The 25,936-nt window shown below is 38.0% G+C and overlaps 1 protein-coding gene across 1 annotated transcript in view; it reads right to left on the reverse strand.

Annotated features, from left to right (window-relative positions):
• Positions 1 to 5,997, reverse strand: part of LOC134675155 (sodium-coupled monocarboxylate transporter 1) — a 28,596-nt gene extending 22,599 nt beyond the window's left edge. The window contains exon 1 of the mRNA XM_063533331.1: positions 5,878 to 5,997. The gene's annotated coding sequence lies outside the window, so the exon portion shown is untranslated. The remainder of the gene's footprint in view (positions 1 to 5,877) is intronic.
• Positions 5,998 to 25,936: the final 19,939 nt, after the last annotated feature.

Below are 25,936 nucleotides of genomic sequence, written 5' to 3' on the forward strand. Positions count from 1 at the left end.
AAGTAGTAGGACTTAGGATAAGCTATCCAGTGACATATTGCTTGTCCTTATTGGTCATATAGGCCAATTTGCCCATCCTCCTTTAGTATGGATTATGGTGGGCAACAAATAATTTCGACCAATCATAGTGTCGCATTTCGTATGTTCTGTTTCCTCACGGACGCACGCATGTAGCACATCAGTCTATCTATAGAATCCTACCATCTATGATGGAAACACTTTATTTATTCAATATGTCAATTGTGTTTCGACAACAACACGGTTTGCATACATATTAATATAATCAATCAGCTGTGTCTACGAAGGTACCCGGCTATCGTAGAGCCACAACGCGTAGCAGAGGGCCTACCGCGAACCACGTTCGACGTGTTGCCTTCCTGTCACACTTGCGTACGAATCTACAAGTGCAACAGGGAGGCAACACGTCGAACGTGTTTCGCGGTAGGCCCTCAGACGCTTCCCGCTTTGTAGCGGAGTCGAACAATGGCTCGGCCTCGGCCACGACAACGTCATTTTTAGGGTTCCGTACCCTTTGGGTTCCGTACCTTTTGGGTTCCGTACCCTTTGGGTTCCGTACCCAAAGGGTAAAAACGGGACCCTATTATTACGACTCCGCTGTCCGTCCGTCCGTCCGTCCGTCTGTCACCAGACTGTATCTCACGAACCGTGATAGCTAGACAGTTGAAAATTTCACAGATGATGTATTTTTGTTGCCGCTATAACAACAAATACTAAAAACAAAATAAAATAAAGTTTTTTGCATTATGGTACGGAACCCTTCGTGCGCGAGTCCGATTCGCACTTGCCAGGTTTTTTAAATTTCTCATTTATTTAGGTTTATTTGACGTTCATAAGCGCATTATAATATGCCTACTTGAATAAACTATTTTTTATCTTTATCTCTATACCTCCCAAAAAGTGGCTTTCATGTTAAAATTCATTTGTGTACGTAAGATGTCCGTCTTTGGGTTACTGATTTACATATGTGTACTACATTTCAACTTAGTTGGTCCAGTAGTTTCCGAGAAAATAGGCTGTGACAGACGGACAGACAGAAGCACGAGTGATCCTATATAAAAAACAAAAACGGTGCCCTTTACGGTGCGTCACTGCAATTCCGCACCGTCACCGTTTTTTAAGCAGCGGTGTGGTCGCATCTTTATAACCTATTGGATTATGTCTCATTAAAAATTAATTATATTTCATTATCGATACTCAATAACCAGAGCTGACCGGAGTGCGAAACTCGTCTAACGTAAGAAGATAATAGTTTAGATATAAGAAAGGCAATTAAATGTCAATAGATTTTTCCTATTGTTAATAACTGGAAATCAATGAAATAATTACGCAAAACCAGAGGTTAAATTTAAAAAAAAGCTGTTAAGTATAATGGTGCAGGCGAGAGCGAGCCGCACAGAGATTAATATTAAGTCAGAAAACCACCAGCCAAATAACACTAACACTAAACCCTACTCATAGTGTTCTGTTCCTGCCGGTGAGTAAAAGGGCCCACAGATTACCAGTTCGCCGGACGATATCAGCCTATCAGTTCGGATCTGAGCGGCTACCGCGAAAACCGAAATTTGCAAATTGCGGGGATCTTTCTCTTTTACTCCAACGAAGGCGTAATTAGAGTGACAGAGAAAAATCCCCGCAATTTGCGAACTTCGATTTTCGCGGTTATAGCTGTCACCTTTTGCGATTAACTGACAGGCTGATATCGTCCGGCGAAGTAGCGTGGGCTCTTTAAGATTGCTAGAGCTCAACGAGAAGGTCCGGGGTGTTAGGGTCGGTCAAGTAAAATTTATTTATGTATATTATCAACTGTTAACATTAAACGTAAATTATGGCTGTTCTGATTTATTTCGTATCATTCACGTGTGAATGCATAATTTATTGCAATTTCTAGCTTTTTATTATCGCAACAGCATAAAAACATTTGTATATAAATGATTAATCATGTCGCCGTGTGCCTGCTACACTGCCACATCTCAAAAAACCGTTTTTTCGAGAAATCGCGTCTCAAAGTTTTGAGAGTATAGTTCAGGGTGTTTAATAGGATCTTACTCCTTTAGTTTTAGGTCTATGAATTTAAAATTTAGCTTTTTTTACTCGGAATGATATAACCTTCCTTATGACCACGCCACTTTTTAAAATAAATGTATATTTTTTAAGACACAAGGCCCGAAAGACAGGTATTTAGAGTTGTGGCCGTATTGCAGAAACGTTTTTTAAAGATTTTGAGATGCGGCCAAATTTAAACACAAAATTATTGGATAAAGGTTACCATGCAAATATAAATAAAAACACCAAAATAGTTAAAATCCCTTTATTTTTACCCGACTACGGCAACGCAAAAGGAGGGTTATGATTTTGACCGGTATGTATGTGGGTATGTATGTATGTATGTATGTTCATTTGTTCCCTCATAACTTCTAAAGTACACATTATAATTTGACAAACGATATGTCATTCGAATTATCTTAATCGTCCGCTGGTTATAGGCTATATGAAGTCCCAAAAAATTAACAAGGCGTCCTCTAGAGGTCATAAAGTCACGAACGAAAAAAATAAAAATAAGTAATGATTACGTGATGTATATCATTTGAAAGAGCTCAGTTAGCACATTTCAAATATATAAATATTGTTAGCTTTTGCGACTGGCTTTGCTTGCATGCACCCGATGAAACATTAATTTATCGGGTAGGTAATTCGAACTACGAATCTACAAGCGCTCTGGATTCTATCCGCGTATTACCCGACTACGGCGATACAAGAAGGTATTTGCAAAATAAATTTGTTTGGCCGCTATAAACATAGTGTTTTTTTTAATGACCTGCAATATTTTATAACGTGAATAGGTATAGAAGTCCAGATCAGCCAAAATGTATGAAACAGCCGTACAAGAGACGTAGGAAGCTCGCTGTATGCGTTCCAAAGCCGGGCGCCTTCGGCGCCCTCATACTAGAGGAGTCGGGCGTAGCCTGACGTGCGTGGCGCGCTGCAAGCAGTCCAAATCCAGGCGACTTCGACTTTCTCATACTAAAAGTGTCGACATACGTGACACGCTGGACGCTTGCCAAATCCGGGCAAATGCATGAAACAGCCGTACAAAAGACGTGCGGGCACGCTGTACGTGTTCCAAAGCCGGGCGCCTTCGGCGCCCTCATACTCAACGCGTCGGGTGTAGCCCGTCGTCGTACGAGGCGCACTGTATGCGTTCAAAGCCGGGCGCCTTGGGCGCTCTTATACTAAAAGAGTCGGGCGTAGCCCGACGTACGAAGCTCGCTGTACGCGTTCCAAAGCCGGGCGCCGAAGGCGCCCTCATACTAAAAGAGTCGGGCGTAGCCCGACGTACGAAGCTCGCTCTACGCGTTCCAAAGCCGGGCGCCTTTGGCGCCCTTATACTAAAAGAGTCAGGCGTAGCCCGACGTACAAGACACGCTCTACGCGTTCCAAAGCCGGGCGCCTTCGGCGCCCTCATAGTAATAGAGTCGGGCGTAGCCCGACGTAGGAGGCGCACTGTACACGTTCCAAAGCTGGGCGCCGAAAGCGCCTCCATGCCAAAGGATAGCGCAGCCCGATATATGTGGCGCTCTGCGTGTATTTCTGTACTGGGGATGCCCTCGAAAAAGTAATATAAAGTGACTTCGAATAGGTAGTTAGTAACGAAGTCATGACCCCAAAATTAATTAAATAAAAAATAAGTTCAAAAACTAAAACCCGACTACTGCAAATCGCGCTCTAAAAGTATGAAACAAGATAGAATTCTTATCTGAAGTTATCAAACAGGAAATATTATAAATGTTATAATTTTTTTTATAAAAAAATACAACGTAATATGTATAATTTACTACATTATTTATATTTTTACAGAGATTCAGAGGATAGCTGTGGTCGTATGCCACTTTACCTTAAAGATTATAATCGTGGCATACGACCATGCACGGCGATCCTTTGAATATCTCTGTAAATATATCAAAAATGTAATACATTTTATTACGTTGTATTTTTTTATTAAAAAAATTATAACATTTATAATATTTCCTGTTTGATAACTTCAGATAAGAATTCTATCTTGTTTCATACTTTTTAGAGCGCGATTTGCAGTAGTCGGGTTTTAGTTTTTGAACTTATATCAACTTTGATAGGAACAAGGGGTGCCCCTTAATACGCCTAACATTAATTGTCATAATATGAATTCGCATAACAGATTTGGCATAAAATAATTGTTCATAACATTAAACAGGCATAATAATAAAAAAGCATAACACTTATTGCGCATAATAATGACTCCGCATAATTTAAATATGCATAACATTATTAACTATAACTGTAACTGTCATAAAATGAATTAGCATAATTTTATAATGTAAATGGATCAGGACGAAACCAACTTAACCAACTCGGTTAGGTTAGGTTCAGAAGGCCTTAGCCTTCGATGTTAGGTTTTTTTTAATAACAGATCGATAATATTATAGATATATTCACATCCTGATTATCTCCTCAGATGTATTAAATAAATAAAATAATATATACAATCAAAATTACATTTGTCAATACCTCTAACTGGTAAATAGAACTTATACCTATAAATCGGTAGGATAGAAAAAAACCATCCAAACTAAACTTTAATTTAAATTGGCTGCAATTGCCTCCAAATACCGCTTTATGGGGACATAACAATCTGTTACCTTCCTTTTATATTTATACCATTTAATAATTATGCAAAGTAGCGTTATGCTTATTACATTTATACTAAGTCATTGTTATGACAATAAACGTTATGCGCATTAACATTATGCGTACTCAGTTATGCGAAATAATGTTATGCGATTTAAAAGTTATGCGTAATCTGTCTTATGCCAATTTGAATTAGGAGTATTACGTTATGCGAATTAATATAGACCCAGGAACAAGATCACTGTACGCGATAATAATATTATGTGTAACTCAGCTAATTATTATTTTCTAGGACGCAACTCAAAAGCTTCATTTAAAACGTGTGCTTTATAGCCACAACTCAAAAGTGGCTGTATTGCAGGGAATTGTCTGACAATTTATGGTCAAATGCATAAGGCCACTTATGAGAAAAAGGCTCTTAAAGACCTTTTTTGCTATGGCTCTCGAAATAAGGTCGTAAATTGAACAATTTTGAATACGAATCTGCAATAATCCAGAAAATCAAAATTTTTGAATTGTGGCAGTATAGCAGGCACACGGCGATGTGGAAATCAATATATGAAATGCAAATATTGGTTTGAAATATTGACAATCTAGATTAGAAATGTCAAGATATTTATAATAATTATTATTTAAATTTAAAATGATGAGTTACATTTTTTTTATGATGAGCTTTATAACGTAAATGGTCTGATGCATTTTAGGATAATGCAAATATTTATTTTTACTTTTAACATAAATTGATATCATTAATTCTCACTAGGTACCTTCTTCGTAAAAAATGGTCGTAAGAACCCATGTTTTAAAATCATACATTCATACCATAATACTTATGTGTGACTTTGCATATATTATATACTAGTATGTAAAAATTAATTAATTGATAATATAATTAATTTAAATTGTGTTTATAGTGCAATTCATTAATTTTAAGTGTAAAAAATAAAAAATAAACTTAGCAATATTATTGTTGGCATATATTTTACAATAGTTACTTCCAAAAGTTGCCTAGAAGAGATCGCACTTCAGCGAAGACTTGCAGGTATAGGCTTTACTTTGACCTCAATAGAGTGTTCATATTATATCATGTAAACTTTACTTTTTCCCATCAACCCAGACAAAACACTCACAAGTCAAAACACAATTGTTCTCAAACAAAACGTCCACTAAAACACCATATCTCTGTAGACTCACGTGTGTTCCAAATATAGTTTGATATTGGCTTCGGTCCCAATGTATAATGCACTACCGGGTTACGAGATGAATGTACGCAAGGTACGTGCGGCCGGATTGGCGCGGTGGCGTAGACTGTTTTCAGACGATTGACGCTAGTACACACGGGTGTCTTTTTATAATGAATATGTGTGTGCAAATAGATAATAGTGATTACAGATTTAAAGGGATGACGGTCCGATGGGTTAAGGATGACTCACGCTAGACCGGGCCGTGTCCGGGCCGGGGCTTCCGGCGTTTACTTTTCTATGACATGACAGGAGATTACGTAATGCTTTCCATAGAAAAAGGAAGCGCCGGAAGCTCCGGCCCGGTCTAGCGTGAGTCATCCTTAAAACGTAGCTTTGCGCTTATTAGACTTCTGTAAAGTAAAATTATGCTTCAGCAACTGATTGGAGAAAAAATTAAGTCGTTATTTTTTACTTATAGGACCTATTTGCAAACTTATTAAAAATAAATCAAATGTTTCAATTACATCTTTGCTTCCTTAAAATTGACATTATTTAGTTTTTAATTACCGATAAATGATACGGTTAATAAGACGGTATTACCTATAACTTCGTATGCACATCGCACGCATCGGACGCATCGTAGCACGCAACGAGTTTTAGTATTCTTCGTATAGAAAATCACACAAGTGCGTCCAGCTTCCACTGATTCGCACCGTGGGCGTGAACGACGGCTACGGTTATCGCTTACCATCAGGCATTTCGTCTGGTCGTCTGCCTCCTAAAAATAAAATAAATAAATAATTCAGCCTATATTACGTCCCACTGCTGGGCGCAGGCCTCTCATGCGTGAGAGAGCTTGCGCTAGCCCAATGCGGATTGGGGACTTCATATACACCTTTGAATTTCTTTGCCTCCTATATATCATAAAAAAAATATGGTGATTGTTCGAGCCACGATTTGACCCACGGATGACCCATGACTCCTACTGTGTTTTGATCCGCTACCTGAGTCAAATATTATGATCTTTAATAAGATAATATTTATTTAAATATTTTAGTTTTTCCTGCAAAGTCTGGTTTATATTTGTGTAGTCTGATTGTGAGTGTTATTGTTAGTCTTTGCAGACAACACACATCTGTTAGTGATACGGTGATCTGTGGATGAATAACATGTTGTGGCCAGGACGGCCACCGTGAAAATCGAAAATCGTCAAATTGCGGGCATTTTTCTATGTCTCTCTAATTACGCCTTCATTGGAGTAAAAGAGAAAGATCCCCGCAATTTGCGAATTTCTGTTTTCGCCCCTCAGAAGTGGCTAAACAGGCTAAGGTAGAAGTACTAGTGCTCGACGCTGCACTAGTATTCGACATGGGCACTTTATGTCAAAGTAATACAGGTTACATTTGAACGGCGAAGATTTTTCTGTATTCAAATTTAATCCTTGTCACTTTAGTGCCCATGTCGAATACTAGTGCAGCGTTGAGCACTAGTACTTCTACCTTACCTGTTCAATTTTTTTTAAATAAGAAACAACAAGATTATTTAAACTAAAACTTGTTTTCCTTGGAAAACATACATATATGAAGAGAGTTAATGGTATAGTGGTTAGGGCTAGGGCTGAATTGATGCGGTAGGGCTATGTTTTCAATATTATCACAGAATGCCGGTTTCAGGTCAATATTATACACCACTCTATTTCTACCAATAAACTAAATTTTAGAAAATTAACATAGACAGTTAAATAATTATAGCGTATACGTAAAAACTGGCCAAGTCAAATCCTGAACTTTAATTACATCCCAAGCGAACTAGAACTTGGCCCATAGATATTAATTATTTTTCCGGCAAAGCCAACAACGACGCATACCCATTCCTAATATTGAATTTTACTCTCATTTCACATTTATGTTTTTAATGGGATTATAATTATGTAACAGTCTACCTAAGCTGATTCTGCAACCTGATTGCTAATTAATTTAATTACATAAACAACGTTAAAGCCCGTGAATCACTGCCATTTAAGATTGACTCCTGCTAGACCGGGCCGTGCCCGGGCCGAGGCGTCTGACATGTCATTTTCTATGACGGCTATCGGCGATCACGTGGTGCTTTCCATAGAAAACGAAGCTCCGGCCCGGACACGGCCCGGTCTAACTTGAGTCATCATTTCGTCAAAACAACAACGTCCATGCCTCAGGGTAATTTAGGTTTAGACTTTAGACTTATGATCATCATTTAATTATGTTACAAATACAATAACACCAATTATTTTTAAATAAACAACTAGCTACATACCACGTAGGTATTGTAAAAACACAGTTTGTATGCGTCACTCTTTTTTTTAAATAGCTCAGTCCCTGCACGTTATCCAAAGTGTCGTACGTAATGCTTAAGTCCTTTCCACAGACGAAACATCCTCCAGACAGCATAGTCACGCTACCCCCTCTGCCACGCATACGGTAATTTTACTCCATGTTCGAGTCGAAAGTGTCTTTGTGTGACGTCCGTGTCTTTGAACGGACCAATCACGGCACGGGACTTCGCTCACCTCGTCCCGCGCACCCTCGCATTTTTGGCATCATCGGTTGCATGAAATAATTGCTCTAAACTCGGTCTAGAGGATTCCTAGTCTATGGTCCTTTCAAACGAGATATGTCTTAATAGTACACATCACATGCATGGTACAAAGACTACAAAGTGCCTATTCTCCTTTAGGTATTTTATAGGTGCATAAAACTACAGCAAACTCTATAAAGAGTGCTTTCACAATGTCTGATCCGATATCGCAAGTCGGATACGACTGCAAAACAAAAAGTGCCTTCTTGATGCCATAAGGCATTTTCTAGCAGCATGTCATCAGATCTAACATCTGATATCGGGTTCGGATCGGACAATGTGAAAAAACGCTCTAAAACGGGTCATAAAAAATATTGACATTTGCTACGTCAGTGTCATGAAAGCGCTAATTATACCTACATTAAAAAAACTCGTTAAAATCTAGTTTGGATCATGCTAACTGATAATAATGAAATGAATACTAAATAAATATAACGTAAGGCTACGTTTTGTCATTATTTAAATATTACGTAGCGAATCACCAAATTTTATGATGATGTGACAGAATAGCGGTTCCTTACAAGGAATCTTGCTAGTGCAAACTACACACTAGTTCACACATTCAGATTTGAACAAGTTTCTTCACCATTTAGATGGTTGGCAGTCCTCAACTGGACGTTTCTCCAGACACTCCCTGCGTCGAGCTAAACCAAAGAGTAAAGTAAGTATAATAGGTAAAGAGAGCCCTCTTGAAGCATTTTATGGAAACTCATTTGAAAGCGCCATCTCTGATTTTCCCCCGAAACTAAGTATGTATGTGTGCGTGTACAACTACATATGCATCCATAGGTGTACTTTCGTCCCACATAATATTAGGTCTACTTGGTCGGTTTAAAAGTCCATTTTTTGATTGGTTTCTTGTAACAAATAACTGTAATTGTTTACAAGAAGTCAAACAAAAAATGTACTTGTAAACCGCCCAAGTAGACCTAATATTATGTAGAAAAGGTTTTAAAGAGTGGAATGAATATAACAGAAACATAATAGTAAGTAATAGTAAAGTATTTTATTGCCTTCAATTTGGTATATACAGATAGTACCTATTAATAGCAGGAATCTACCGCTTGCAGCTTCTGACTCTATATCCATTGTCTAAGCAGGTACCTCCATAATATGCGCTCCAGTTCCTCCCACGACGTGTCTTTAGCGGAATCAAGACGCACGATTTTTTGCAGAATGTCATAGAACATGTTTGTCGTGACCAAAATTAAAATTGCACTATTATAGTTTCGAACTTATACACAGGTCCTTTTCATCGCTATTTGCAGTGAGCGCTAACGATGGAATTTTTCATTTTTCGTTCGAGAATATCTAAACCTCCCGGCATTTTCTTGAGCACTATTAAAAATTTTAAACCTCCAGGTGTTGGAATATTGGGAGGCTAATTTCCCTATTTTCGTATTTAATGCTTGCTCCATTTTTACTCGGTTACACTTTAAAATAAAATTAATAGAGAATAATTATCTTATATAATTTGTTTACGACATTTATTTTGGTCTGACAAGTAAACAACAGTTGCTAAGTAACCAACATTATAAAGAAAGGTCTTGACAAACTAGGTATGTAACCTTCTCAATGTTGTATTCATGCCTTAAAATTGTATCAATTTTATAGTGACACATCTAATGACGTAGTTTGCATAATCGGAAGTCTGCTTTACGCAATTTTTCTTTCTTTCTAAATTGACGCCATCATCCGCCATCTTTACTGACGTTAACTATGTTCCGAGTGTCCCCCCCCCCCTGAGCTAAACTGTGGAATTAAATGTCGCGCGCGATTCGGGAAATGAATTAAAAAATCAGTAGAAATGGAATAATAAAGATATGTGACGTTCCACGGCAAAAGGTACCTTGTGGCATTCTCGAACCGCTCCGTCGGTCTCGGTATGTCCGGACCGATACGACCTTCAAACCTTCAAGAAAAGAGCCTACTCCCATGTTAAAACTAAGTAAAACTACACACATATAAACTGTACTGTGTTATATATTGTTACAGTTATGTAGCACTATAAAAAAAATGTTCCATAAATAACTAGACATAAGATTAATTTGCAATGCCCTACCAGGGTGCCATGTGTTCTAAAATGTTTTTATTGTAACTACTTTATTATGTACCATGATTCGCAATAAAGGATTCTATTTTAAACCCCGGCAACCCAGGTGATTGGTCTTGTTTGCTTTCTATAGGACATAGACATAAAAAAAGTTACTAATAAATGTTTTAATTATATTCGGTAATTTTGGATCACTTCCGAATGTCACGTAATTCCAAACTTAGACTTAATGTGATGGTTATGGGTGGTTTTCTAAATAATCATCATCATCATCTTAGCCTTTATCCCATATCCTAGGGTTTGGGATCGGCTCTCCGTATCATTTTGCGCCATTCTTCTCTATTTTGCGTCATGTCAGGGCTTGCCGCTTGCGCCTATCGTCCTCGAATCTATCGACACTGTGCTCATCCATGTCGTGATTTTCTAAATAATGATACTAATAAAAACCGGGCAAGTGCGAGTCGGACTCGCGCACGAAGGGTTCCGTACCATAATGCAAAAAAAAACAAAAAAAAAAAAAACGGTCACCCATCCAAGTACTGACCACTCCCGACGTTGCTTAACTTTGGTCAAAAATCACGTTTGTTGTATGGGAGCCCCATTTAAATCTTTATTTTATTCTGTTTTTAGTATTTGTTGTTATAGCGGCAACAGAAATACATCATCTGTGAAAATTTCAACTGTCTAGCTATCACGGTTCTTGAGATACAGCCTGGTGACAGACAGACGGACGGACGGACGGACAGCGAAGTCTTAGTAATAGGGTCCCGTTTTACCCTTTGGGTACGGAACCCTAAAAAATATATTTACGGAAATATTGTAACAAAAGTGAATGTCACGTCTTTTTTATTCCTTGAACCTAACTAGGTTGATAAAAATCCGTTTAAACAAACAAATTCGTTTATCTGCCATCTGACCTCAGCACAGTTAACTATTCCAGTGTTCTCAAAATATTCCAAAGCCATTGTGACAAACGTAATTTTGAATCAAATACTGAAATCCATTTACAAACAAACATACAAAAGTTATTTGTTCTTACAGGTAAAGCATCAGACATTGCCAGAGTAAAGGTTCTTGCAGTATTTTAACTCGCAGTTTTTTATTATATACATGGTGTATGGTGTGTCTGACCAAGGGGCTTTAAATCCAGGGCTTGATTTTACTCGCTAAACTGAGCTACTTTTACTATGGGACCAACCCTAAAATCGGGGTTTTTTTTTGGCTTTTCCATAGAAGACGTCGACATCTGATCAGCCAAAATGTATGAAAAAGTAAGAAAAAATTTCGGGATTTCGGGGTTGGTGCCATAATAAAAGTAGCTCAGTTTAGCGAGTAGAATCGAGCTATGGATTTAAAGCCCCATGGTCAGACACACCCTGTATATTATATTTTTTTAAATTTACTGTATGTAGGCTTGTAAGTAGGGTTCTTTAAAAATCGGACTGAATCTACTATAAGTTTTTATAGTTATAACGATACAAGTGCGAAAAATTGGAAATTATAATTTAATCTAATCTAAGGAAATTACTAATCGACACGAGTTGCGAATTACCTATTCACAAGTGTATCGTATAACGTTTTACAGAACATAATATGGCCTCTTTTTTCTGCAAATGATTGTCATTTTGGCTAGACCGACGACGAAAGAATTGAAAGCAATTTTTTAAGGAATTTGTACTTCAAGGGTAGGTACATCGTTATTTTAGCATTAGAAAAAGAATACACGATCTTGACATGTCTCTTTATTGAAAATCACTTTTGGAAAATAAGTCACAGCAAATATGTAAAAATGATATTGCATATACGTTCATTTTCATTCTTTTGATTTCATATTACTTATGAAATCAAAAGAATGAATAAGTTAAAATATTTTCAAAAGCGTTTTTCAGTAAAAAGAGTCAAAGTCAAATAAACTGTATTCATGTACTTAGACCTAGCAACAAGCACTTATGAAATGTACGTAAGTATTACATATATGTATTATCTTAAGCTAATTATTAGAGCAATTTATTGATGTTCATATTATTCCATAATAATAATAAACCATAGACACACTCTTAAAATGTAAGTCTTTTCCAATAATAAAAAAATCGAGGTATAGGGTAAAATACTGAAAAGTTATTTTATCTGTGGTATTGCAGTACAAACTCTATGTATACGCACGCGCTGCCCACGCGGACGCCATGCGTTATTATACTGTACAAAATCAAAACGTCCTAAGTGTGAGTAATATAAACATTGGAACCGAGTTAGTCTTTGTGCAAATACTTAGCTCGGCGTTTTTTAATCCCTTATGCGACAATTGTATGTGCTTCTGTCCTACATTTCTAAATAATGCGGTTTTTAGATTTTGTAACCAGATTTATGGGTTAAGACATTTATTCTCATAAGAATAATATATACCTACGAAGTGCTGGTAGCCTAGCGGTAAGAGCGTGCGACTTTCAATCCGGAGGTCGCGGGTTCAAACCCCGGCTCGTACCAATGAGTTTTTCGGAACTTATGTACGAAATATCATTTGATATTTGCCAGTCGCTTTTCGGTGAAGGAAAAACATCGTGAGGAAATCGGACTAATCCTAATAAGGCCTAGTTTCCCCTCTGGGTTGGAAGGTCAGAGCCATATGACCAAGCGACTGCCAAGTCGCTTTCGTAAAAACTAGTGCCTACGTCAAATCATGGGATCAAGCGGACCCCAGGCTCCCATGAGCCGTGGCAAAATGCCGGGATAACGCGAGGAAGAAGAAGAAGAATAATATATACCTACATTATACACTTAAAATGATAATTTCAAATTAACTTGATGCCGTAGGTAGGTACAATAACTTGGTGTCTATAATGTTTGCTATTGCTACATCTGTAGGTATATATTATAATAATAGGTAATAAAATTATCTAACCCCATCAATTCTCAATAGCCCTTACACCCTGGCGGGTGCTGCCTCTGCGTGCGTCCCATGACACGGGCAAGGGCAGCATCCGCTCGGTGTACCCCTTATATTTCATTAGTGTCAGAATAGGGCGTCTACGTGTTGGCTTCGGCTCCTCGCACGCCTCCCAAAAGTCCGTACCACCATTTTTCCGTGATGGGGAAGACATATGTAACACAAATGATCTCATATTGATACGTAACTGTCTCGTTGTTAGTTACGTATAACCACCAGACCACCACGTCACTAGGTACATCGTGACATCGTCAAAAATAAATAATACCTTAAGTACTTACTAATCCAAATGTCTAATTTACGTAGAGTTAGATCAAGATAAGTCTGCAAAGATTTTGATAGCGCACGCAGTGCAAGTGTTGTTTTAAACGTCAAGCTTCTATGAAATTATGACGTATAAAATAAAACTTGCACTGCGTATGCTATCAAAATCTTCGCAGACTATTCTTGATCTAACTCTAGACTGCTTATGGGTCAAACAGAAAACTATGTTACGTCTTTCCTGTAGACATACACAAGAGTTAAGGGCTATAAAGGTTAATTTTCTTATTTAACCCTTATCCACGTGAAAAGGTCCTCCCTTCATTTAGAGAACTATGATAAAATCATTACTTACATGCCCACAAGCTGTTAACTATTGCCCACAGGAGAGAAAACTAGTGTGTTCGCGCGAACTGTACATTTTTCTGTTTGACCCTTATGTTTGAAGATAATCCAATTACTAGATATCTTTATCGTTACGTTAAATATCAGTTACAAGAACAGGTTATTTTTGTCATAGACCAATTTAAATCCCATTAGAAGATTAGATATTTGACCGGCTAGATTCAGATATAACAACTTGTTACTGTTTTGATACGAGCTTGACGATCGCCTTGGTCAAAGAGAATTTAAAATAGAGAGTTGATCTCAAGGTAAATTATGTAGCTACAGTACATTTTCTGCCATCTTTCGACAGACGATTAAAACTGTTAGAACGCCATTTCACTTTGATCACTTATTCTTGCACTGATATGTTAAGTTAACGGGTGTTAACTTGTTAAATATAGGCGAGAGTAGGCTGAAGGTTATGGTGCCATCACTCGAAAATATTGCACCATACTTTAGGCCTATAGTCGAGTAGATGGCGTTAATATTAATATTTAATTAATATACATATCAGTGAAAAAATACCTAAGGATGAAAGTCAAATGGCGTTCTAACAGTTTTGATCGTCTGTCAAAAGATGGCAGTAAATTTACAGAGGCTACATATTAATTTACATTGCCAATTCGTCTCTATGCACTCTATTCTCTTTGGCGCTCACGCACGACTTTCAATCGTATCAAAAGTGTAACAAGATGTTCAATCTGAATCAGCCTCCGGTTATTTTCCAGACATTGGTGCTTTACCTAATTAGAATCTTTCCGGAGACAAATGGGTTTTGTCATTGAGTATCTAATCTAAGCGGGGTGAGAACGAAATCCATAGGTACAAAGGTCTGTAGGTCTGGTTCAATTAGAAAAAAAATATCGTTTTTTGGAATGGGGAGTTAAATATCAGAATGGAAACTGTCCAACAACCCTAGTAGCATTTTCGTTGGGGCCCACGGTGCCAACGGTAGGGAAAACGTTGGGATGAGGTTCGTTCCGTAGCCAACATTAATTTTGTATTGGCCCACCATCGCATTTACCAACATTCGCTGTGGCACAGATGCCCAACAATGGGCCTTTGTGTATTTTGGTACCGTTGGCTAAACAACGATAACATTCGTTGGCCCAATGGTGACGAATACCGCATTTACCAACATTGGCTGTGGCACGGATGCCCAACAATGGGCCTTTGTGTATTTTGGTAACGTTGGCTAGTCAACGATATCATCCGATGGCCCAATGATGACAAATATCGCATTTACCAACATTGGCTGTAGCATTGATGCCCAACAATGGGCCTTTGTGTATTTTGGTAACGTTGGCTAATCAACGATATCATCCGATGGCCCAATGATGATAAATATCGCATTTACCAACATTGGCTGTGGCGCCTGTGGCACTAATGCCCAACAATGGGCCTTTGTTTATTTTGGTAACGTTGGCTAGTCAACGATATCATCCGATGGCCCAATGATGACAAATATCGCATTTACCAACATTGTCTGTGGCACTGATGCCCAACAATAGGCCTTTGTTTATTTTGGTAACGTTGGCTAATCAACGATATCATCCGATGGCCCAATGACGACAAATATCGCATTTACGAACATTGGCTGTAACATTGATGCCCAACAATGGGCCTTTGTGTATTTTGGTAACGTTGGCTAATCAACGATATCATCCGATGGCCCAATGATGATAAATATCGCCTTTACCAACATTGGCTGTGGCACTGATGCCCAACGATGGGCCTTTGTTTATTTTGGTAACGTTGGCTAATCAACGATATCATCCGATGGCCCAATGACGACAAATATTGCATTTACCAACATTGGCTGTAGCATTGATGCCCAACAATGGGCCTTTGTGTATTTTGGTAACGTTGGCTAATCAACGATATCATCCGATGGCCCATTGATGACAAATATCGCATTTACCAACATTGGCTGTGGCACTGATGATGCCCAACAATGGGCCTTTGTGTATTTTGGTAACGTTGGCTAATCAACGATATCATCCGATGGCCCAATGATGACAAATATCGCATTTACCAACATTGGCTGTGGCACTGATGCCCAACAATGGGCCTTTGTTTATTTTGGTAACGTTGGCTAATCAACGATATCATCCGATGGCCCAATGACGACAAATATTGCATTTACCAACATTGGCTGTAGCATTGATGCCCAACAATGGGCCTTTGTGTATTTTGGTAACGTTGGCTAATCAACGATATCATCCGATGGCCCATTGATGACAAATATCGCATTTACCAACATTGGCTGTGGCACTGATGCCCAACAATGGGCCTTTGTTTATTTTGGTAACGTTGGCTAATCAACGATATCATCCGATGGCCCAATGACGACAAATATCGCATTTACCAACATTGGCTGTAGCATTGATGCCCAACAATGGGCCTTTGTGTATTTTGCTACCGTTCGCTAAACAACGATAACATTCGTTGGCCCAATGGTGACGAATACCGCATTTACCAACGTTGGGAGTGGCACTGAAGCCCAACAATGGGCCTTTGTGTATTTTAGTAACGTTGGCTAATCAACGATATCATTCGATGGCCCAGTGAGGACAAATGTCGCATTTATAACCATAGCCGGTCAAGCAAGTTTGTCACTAGAAAAGGTCGCGAAATTCAAATTTTCTATGGGACGATAACCCTTCACGCCTACATTTTTTAAATTTGTCGCTCTTTTCTAATGACGGAAATGGCTTGACAAAGTATAACACCATAAACAAATAAATAGATATCACACGAGCATTTTAACAGAGGCCAGGGGCTGCGTGACGTCATCAAAATAGCTACCAGTTGAGTTTGCTTGTGGCGTCACTAGATGGCGTTACTGTCTCCTAACATCGAAGTTATAGTTATTTTCTCGATTATTCCGGATATAATCATAATATTTTTTTAAAGTAACTTGTAAATCTAATAGCTATAACTATAAAATTTATACATAAATTTCAAAAATTGTATTTTACCAACATTTTCTCAATTGAAATCTCAAAAAACATAAATCTCGCTTACGAAGTTTCGAAGTGCGGTTAGTATATATACAAATTAGAGTGTATAGTAAGTGTACTTGCTTCGGCAGTACATATACTAAAATTGGAACGATACAGAGAAGATTAACAACAACTGCTGCCTAGGGCCTTCATGTGGATACAACCAATGCCTACCGTAGTGTAATTGTAATATTTATCAGCAAAGGCCCAACGTCGTATTACACAACCACTTACCTAACGTAGGGTAACTGTAGGACTCGTAAACAAAAGCCCATTACATAATTAGACTGTAGGCCCACTATAAATTACACAACTATTTACCTACGGTAGTATTGTAAGAATCCTACACAAGGCCCAACGTTAAAGTTACAATGTTGGCCCTTTGTGGGACAAGCTGTGTTGGGCCTTCAACCTGGTGCACGACTACCTACCGATCTACCTGACTTGCCGTTGGGTAATTGTTGAATTTGCAAACAGAAGCGCAACGAAAAAATTGCCCTTTTTTAATTTTTTGCAGTTGGCCCTACAGCAAGCCATACGGCCAAATGTAACAATTAACCAACCATCAAACAAATGTGTATAAGCCCAACCACGGCCCAACCAAAACCACCACCGTTGAATAATTGTATGATTTATTTAAATAGGCCCAACGAAAAAATTACTCTAATGGCCCTCTGTTGGGAATCTTCGGGAGGGCCTTTGTCGAGGGCCCTCCAGCAAATCGTACGGCCAAATGTAACAATTAACCAACCATCAAACAAATGTGTATAGGCCCAACCACGGCCCAACCAAAACCACCACCGTTGAATAATTGTATGATTTATTTAAATAGGCCCAACGAAAAAATTACTCTTATGGCCCTCTGTTGGGAATCTTCGGGAGGGCCTTTGTCGAGGGCCCTCCAGCAAATCGTACGGCCAAATATAACGGTTGCCCAACTAATACGTAAACAAAGGCCCAACAAAATCCCTACAAGAAAATGCTATTAGGGAAATCCATTAGCCTAAAACAAAAAACCTATTGTAAAATAGATTTAATAACGTACTTGGAATGTAAAATGGTCTAATGCAGAAATGTATCACATTCAAAACACCTTGTAAAACAATTACCCACTTGTAGAGCAGGTATTAAGAAATGAAAATTATTAATAACAGGAAAACAACTATAACAAAGGTAAATAGATTTATCTCATTGTAAAATCAAACTATTTTGCTACTTATCTTATACCTTTAAACGAGCAATTCTTGTATAGTTATTCGATGAAATTTGCTGTATGGGGGTTTTCGGGGGAGAAAAATCGATCTGGCTAGGTCTTATCTCTGGAAACACGCACATTTTTGAGTTTTTACATGTTTTCCCAGATATTCAGTCATTAACTGTGGTAAAACTACCTACCTATAAATTTAGACTTAGGCTAAACTTGTTTTTTAACCGACTTCAATTCCAAAAAGAGGAGGTTCTTAATTAGGTTATGTTTTATTTTATTTACCAATGTTCACCGATTATTGCGAGCAATGTGTAATAGGAAAAACATTGAAGGTTGCGTAGTTTAGTTTCCCGTATCACTTCTGTGTATCGACACACATAACATTTTATATCCATTTCGCAGTAAGCGGCGTCCGAGACGTGTTGTGAGATTGTCGATCGACTATTGTCAATTCTGGAAACCGTATAAGACCCACTGTTTTAAGGGTCGCCCACACTGCGGCTCAAAATACGGCGACGGTACGGAATCGCAGTGACGTGTCGTAAGCAAACTCACAAAACTCGAAAACAACCATGGGGTAAGTATATTCTAATAGCCGACGTGAGGAATTTAAAAAAAATTTTGGACGTCAAGGTTTGGACCAGGGATGTAACGGATGTGACACTTTAAACTCTCGCGTTGAAAAACAAATTCAACAAATTGAACAATTTTTGTTTGTGCTGAAACGTCGGAATTAAAGGTAAAAACAATGAAATTATATCGCGGTAGACCCGTTTGTGTAATTAAATATGTGTAACGGATGTGGTTTTACGGAACTGAAAACGGAAACAGATGTTTTCAATTTAGTTTAACGGAACCGTAAACGGAAACGGAACCGGAACCAGAATCGGAGCCTGAGTGATAGGTGGACGAGATGTTAAGGTCTATTAAAAACAAAAAATCCAAATAAATATTAATCAGCCTTTATTATGCAGTAAAAAAACTTTGCCCTTCTAGGTGTTAGAAGCAAAAAAATGTTACCTAATATGTATAATTCGCGAAACATTGACATCCGTTATAACCCTAATAGCATTTTCTTGTAGGGATTTTGTTGGGCCTTTGTTTACGTATTAGTTGGGCAACCGTTATATTTGGCCGTACGATTTGCTGGAGGGCCCTCGACAAAGGCCCTCCCGAAGATTCCCAACAGAGGGCCATAAGAGTAATTTTTTCGTTGGTCCTATTTAAATAAATCATACAATTATTCAACGGTGGTGGTTTTGGTTGGGCCGTGGTTGGGCCTATACACATTTGTTTGATGGTTGGTTAATTGTTACATTTGGCCGTACGATTTGCTGGAGGGCCCTCGACAAAGGCCCTCCCGAAGATTCCCAACAGAGGGCCATTAGAGTAATTTTTTCGTTGGGCCTATTTAAATAAATCATACAATTATTCAACGGTGGTGGTTTTGGTTGGGCCGTGGTTGGGCCTATACACATTTGTTTGATGGTTGGTTAATTGTTACATTTGGCCGTATGTCTTGCTGTAGGGCCAACTGCAAAAAAATAGAAAAGGGCAATTTTTTCGTTGTGCTTCTGTTTGCAAATTCAACAATTACCCAACGGCAAGTCAGGTAGGTCGGTAGGTAGTCGTGCACCAGGTTGAAGGCCCAACACAGCTTGTCCCACAAAGGGCCAACATTGTAACTTTAACGTTGGGCCTTGTGTAGGATTCTTACAATACTACCGTAGGTAAATAGTTGTGTAATTTATAGTGTGCCTACAGTCTATTATGTAATGGGCTTTTGTTTACGAGTCCTACAGTTACCCTACGTTAAGTGGTTGTGTAATATGACGTTGGGCCTTTGCTGATAAATATTACAATTACACTACGGTAGGCATTGGTTGTATCCACATGAAGGCCCTAGGCAGCAGTTGTTGTTAATCTTCTCTGTATCGTTCCAATTTTAGTATATGTACTGCCGAAGCAAGTACACTTACTATACACTCTAATTTGTATATATACTAACCGCACTTCGAAACTTCGTAAGCGAGATTTATGTTTTTTGAGATTTAAATTGAGAAAATGTTGGTAAAATACAATTTTTTTAAATTTATGTGTAAATTTTATAGTAATAGCTATTAGATTTATAAGTTACTTTAAAAAAATATTATGATTATATCCGGAATAATCGAGAAAATAACTATAACTTCGAAGTTTGGAGACAGTAACGCCATCTAGTGACGCCACAAGCAAACTCAACTGGTATTGTTGGGCATCAGTACCACAGCCAATGTTGGTAAATGCGATATTTGTGCTCACTGGGCCAACGAATGTTATCGTTGTTTAGCCACCGGTACCAAAATACACAAAGGCCCATTGTTAGGCGTCAGTGCCACAGCCAATGTTGGTAAATACGATATTTGTCATCATTGGGCCATCGCATGATATCGTTGATTAGCCAACGTTACCAAAATAAACAAAGGCCCATTGTTGGGCATCAGTGCCACAGCCAATGTTGGTAAATGCGATATTTGTCATCATTGGGCCAACGGATGATATCGTTGATTAGCCAACGTTACCAAAATACACAAAGGCACATTGTTGGGCATCAATGCTACAGCCAATGTTGGTAAATGCAATATTTGTCGTCATTGGGCCATCGGATGATATCGTTGATTAGCCAACGTTACCAAAATAAACAAAGACCCATTGTTGGGCATCAATGCTACAGTCAATGTTGGTAAATGCCATATTTGTCGTCATTGGGCCATCGGATGATATCGTTGATTAGCCAACGTTACCAAAATAAACAAAGGCCCGTTGTTGGGCATCAATGCTACAGCCAATGTTGGTAAATGCGATATTTGTCGTCATTGGGCCATCGTATGATATCGTTGATTAGCCAACGTTACCAAAATAAACAAAGGCCCATTGTTGGGCATCAGTGCCACAGCCAATGTTGGTAAATGCGATATTTGTCATCATTGGGCCATCGGATGATATCGTTGATTAGCCAACGTTACCAAAATACACAAAGGCCCATTGTTGGGCATCAATACTACAGCCAATGTTGGTAAATGCGATATTTGTCGTCATTGGGCCATCGGATGATATCGTCGATTAGCCAACGTTACCAAAATAAACAAAGGCCCATTGTTGGGCATCAGTGCCACAGCCAATGTTGGTAAATGCGATATTTGTCATCATTGGGCCATCGGATGATATCGTTGACTAGCCAACGTTACCAAAATACACAAAGGCCCATTGTTGGGCATCCGTGCCACAGTCAATGTTGGTAAATGCGGTATTCGTCACCATTGGGCCAACGAATGTTATCGTTGTTTAGCGAACGGTAGCAAAATACACAAAGGCCCATTGTTGGGCATCACTGCCACCGCCAATGTTGGTAAATGCGATATATGTCATCATTGGGCCAACGAATATTATCGTTGTTTAGCCAACGGTACCAAAATATACAAAGGCCCATTGTTGGGCATCTGTGCCACAGCGAATGTTGGTAAATGCGATGGTGGGCCAATACAAAATTAATGTTGGCTACGGAACGAACCTCATCCCAACGTTTTCCCTACCGTTGGCACCGTGGGCCCCAACGAAAATGCTACTAGGGAACTTCCGTTTCAAACATAACGGAACCGGAACAGAAACGGATCTGTAATACCAAACGGAAGTTCCGCCTTAACGGAAACGGAACCGGAGCTCCGTAACGTTCCTGGTTTGGCCCACCCTGGATCCCCTGGATTTTAGTTACTTATAGGCCATCTGCTAAGTATTAGAAGAACATGAAACAACATTTCATCTATCCCACTATAGAGTTCTTAGGACAAGTTGATTCTTCCATTTATACCTATTAAGTTATTTTACAAGCCTTTATTTACTTTCATCTGACCGTTGTCTGTCTGTCTGTATGTAATCAAATCTTGCAAGTTAAATTTGATCCACTTCCCGGTTTCCGAATGAGCTGAAATTTTGCATGCATGTATAAATCGGATAACAATGCAATATTTTTTTTTTTATTATTTTAATTTTTTTTTTTTTATTTAATATTATGGTACGAGCTGATCCGATGATGGAGACAGGAGGTGGCCATAGGAACTCTGTGATGAAACAATGTAACCTAATTGTGTTAGGGGTTTTTAGAATTGTCTCGATGAGTATTAGTTGTCTGTCGTAAGAAAAGTACCTACAGTCAGAGATAAAAGCTTGTACCAAAAATGAAATTTTTGCCAAAACTTTTTAAAGTTTAAACTCAATTGGCAAGTACGGCTATAATAGCCGTTACTGCAGCTGAGTGGCGGAAATGCGGCAAACATAAGTAGCCAAGTATAAGGAAAATTGATAAGAAAGTTATTTGTGCTAGAATTAAAATATGTGTACGTCACTGTCCCGTGATTGCGTCTGATTTGTGTACAGATTAAAACTTTCCATGAACTCAATTATCATGTCCATTGTTAGTAGATTTGTATAATAAAATTATTATTGAGGAAACTACAGCCATTTCAAACTTACATTATGATATCTAAATGATGTCATTAGCATTCGCATGTGCGTTTATAAATTTATTCGCACGTGCATTAATACTTAATTTATGCATGGTTTTTTTTTTCATTTCTCATGCTCTAAAAGTGGATCATTGACGTTGATATGGAGTATGAAATGTGCAGAAAGTGATACGTTTCTCGTTAGTGCATTTTTACGTTCCAAGTAGGTAGGACTTATTTACGATGAGCAATTAAAATTATTTTTTAAATGGATTTGTTTTAGTTTCCATTCTGATGTTTAACTCACCATTCCATAAATAACGACGATACTCTCAAGAAATACTATTAAAGTTTACACTAGCCATGTTTTTTTAAAAACAGGAGAGTGTTTAACACGGATGAAAGGCATAATTTCAGCCTCGGTCTGTTGGCGCTCTCACTGTGTTCGGGTGGCAAACTACCTCGACAGAAATGAGTGCCTTTCATCCATTGGTTAACCCTTTACCAGACTAGGGATATTTCCCACATACGGCACTTCAAAAATGTGTTCTATTTTCGATATTATGAGTACCTAAGACTGTTATTCGATTGTCATTTTCGAAATGTCAGCCTGGTAAAGGATTACATCCCTTGGTTAACAATCTACTAAATCGTTAGAAAGGCACTCACTTCTGCCGAGGTGGTTTGGCGCTCGAAGGCAGTGAGAGCGCAATAGTCCGAGGCTGAAATGATGCCTTTCACTCGAGTTAAGCACTCTATACTTTTCATTTCGAATACGAGGAACGTAAAATGCATGTGTTATTTTTAACATGACTAAGTATAAATTTTTGATAATATTTTCAATGAACAATTTTAATAAAAGTATCGTTATTTATGGAATGGGGATTCAAATATCAGAATGGAAATTGTATAACAAATCCATTTATACCCAAACTTCAATAGATTATCGTAAAAAAAAATCGTGCAGAAACGTATCATTTTCTGCACACCTTTTACAGAAATAATAACCCATTTTCAGAGCATGAGTAATGAAAAATGTATTAGTTCAACTGTCAGTGTATAAACAGGGTAATCGTGTTAAAACGCACGTTCTCAGTAAACGGCATTGATAACAGATCACCGACCTCTCTAAAAATACCTAAATTACCCGTAAACATAATAAAACTATAGTTAAACCAGTTTTAAAATAACCGTCACCTTCACCTACAATGATAGCACTATTTACTTGACAGCTTTGCTTTATGAAGTATTCGTTAAAAAAATTTGAACCTTAATAACAAAGTGTTATGGTTGAGATTTAAATGGTGTTTATATACAAGTTGAAACGATTTAGACATTCATTAGTGGTACGAGTCAAATATGGATTTATGATAAGTAGTATTTACTACACACATTTGTGTAGTCTTTTAGGCCAATTCAACTTTTATAGACTGTATCTTTAGGTGTTTAAAAGAAAGTAAACAAACAATTTGTAGTTTCGGGTGGTTATAACATTCTTAGGCACGATAAGTGCGAAATAGCAATGTATTCATATTTTGTGTTCTTTTTTTACATTTCCATGTATTTTATTGACTCCTTTTAATTCATTTTTTGTAATTGTGCATAAAATAAAAAGTACAACTTGGCAATTTTTTACATAGATTGGTTTAAAAGGGACGACACTACAGTGTTGCCACTTTTTAATTTCTACTCTTTTTTGCCAAGCTGTACCTAGATACTGACGATGCAAAAGCGATCCAACTGACCCCATCTGACTAAATTGATTTTTATCTTTAAGTTACGTAAGCCACGTATCCCCATCTCTCTCTTGGGCATAGGTGTGTCCTGTAGGCTGTGGCTTAAAAAGCATGTAAAAAATCAACCACCACACAACTACCTCACCAATCTGGCTTTTAACTTATTTGGCAGTATATAAGGCTATAAGCAGAGCTCGGCAGGGGTGAGCCATTTTGACATCACTTATGTCAAGTGTAGTTATTAATATAGATACACCTTAGAAAGAAATATTAAAATAAAACTTTATTAATTATAATTAAACTAAAATGACAATGCCTTATGCACAAATAAACTTTAATAGTAGCATATGAATGGATATACATATTATTTGAAGAGGTTTACTAAAAAAGCTTGCTATAAAATTCATTTGTTTTAATGGTGACGTAAAGATCGTCGCGGAAAGGCAGCCTAGATAAAATAATTTCTTTCGTTATTAAATTACACCACATATACCATCGAATGATAAGGCATGTCCATGTTGTGCAAACTCTGAAAACGGCTCACCCCCGCCGGCTCTGGCTATAAGTAAAACTCAACATAATAGAAAAATCTATTTATTGTTCGTGATTTATTGTCCATATACAACTAACTATAATAACTGTGTAACTATACACATACACAATAACATTTTTATTTGGTGTCTTATGGCCACTACGTGTTTTTTAAAGTGAACAGTTCTGAACATTCAAACACAAATATATCGTTTCTTTTTGCATGTTCATTAGAATTGAACTTGAATCTACTTTGGAGCATTCCATGAAATTGTCTACCGTTTGTCCCGTACAAACGCGAATTTTCTGAAGATTTTCAGGTATACGAGTTTCCTTTTCAATGACAAATGGTCAAAAATATGGGCAGAAAAATAATCGCCTGCTTTAAATGCCCAAAAAAAAGTCGCAATACAGGAAATAGAATGCGTTTGTACGGGACAGTCCGTGGAATGCTCCTTTAACCCTCTGAAAACCACGCTTGTCGTGCGGCGCGTCATAGTGAACCTTATAAGAATGCACGAAGGTTGCTATTGGGCTGTTGCCGCGCGCGTCAGTTTTTCTCCGTCAAAGGGTTAAAAAATACAGTTGATATCGTCGGGTGACAAGCAAAAGTCACTAAGTACCACTAGTTCATAGCAATAGTGAACCATATTAGTACTAAAAGGTCGATTTTTGTTTATTTTTTTTTAGTAATGAGTGACTTTTGCTTGTCACCTGACGATATGCAGTCGAGTTCTGCAGCAGTTCTGATAGACAGCAGTTCAAATGCTCATCTCTGTATATCTATGTATGGATAATAAAAGTGTAGAAGAATATTATATTTGTATGGAAGCCCAAACATTAGATGT

This window comes from Cydia fagiglandana, chromosome 21, assembly GCF_963556715.1.
Source record: "Cydia fagiglandana chromosome 21, ilCydFagi1.1, whole genome shotgun sequence".
NCBI lineage: Eukaryota > Metazoa > Arthropoda > Insecta > Lepidoptera > Tortricidae > Cydia > Cydia fagiglandana.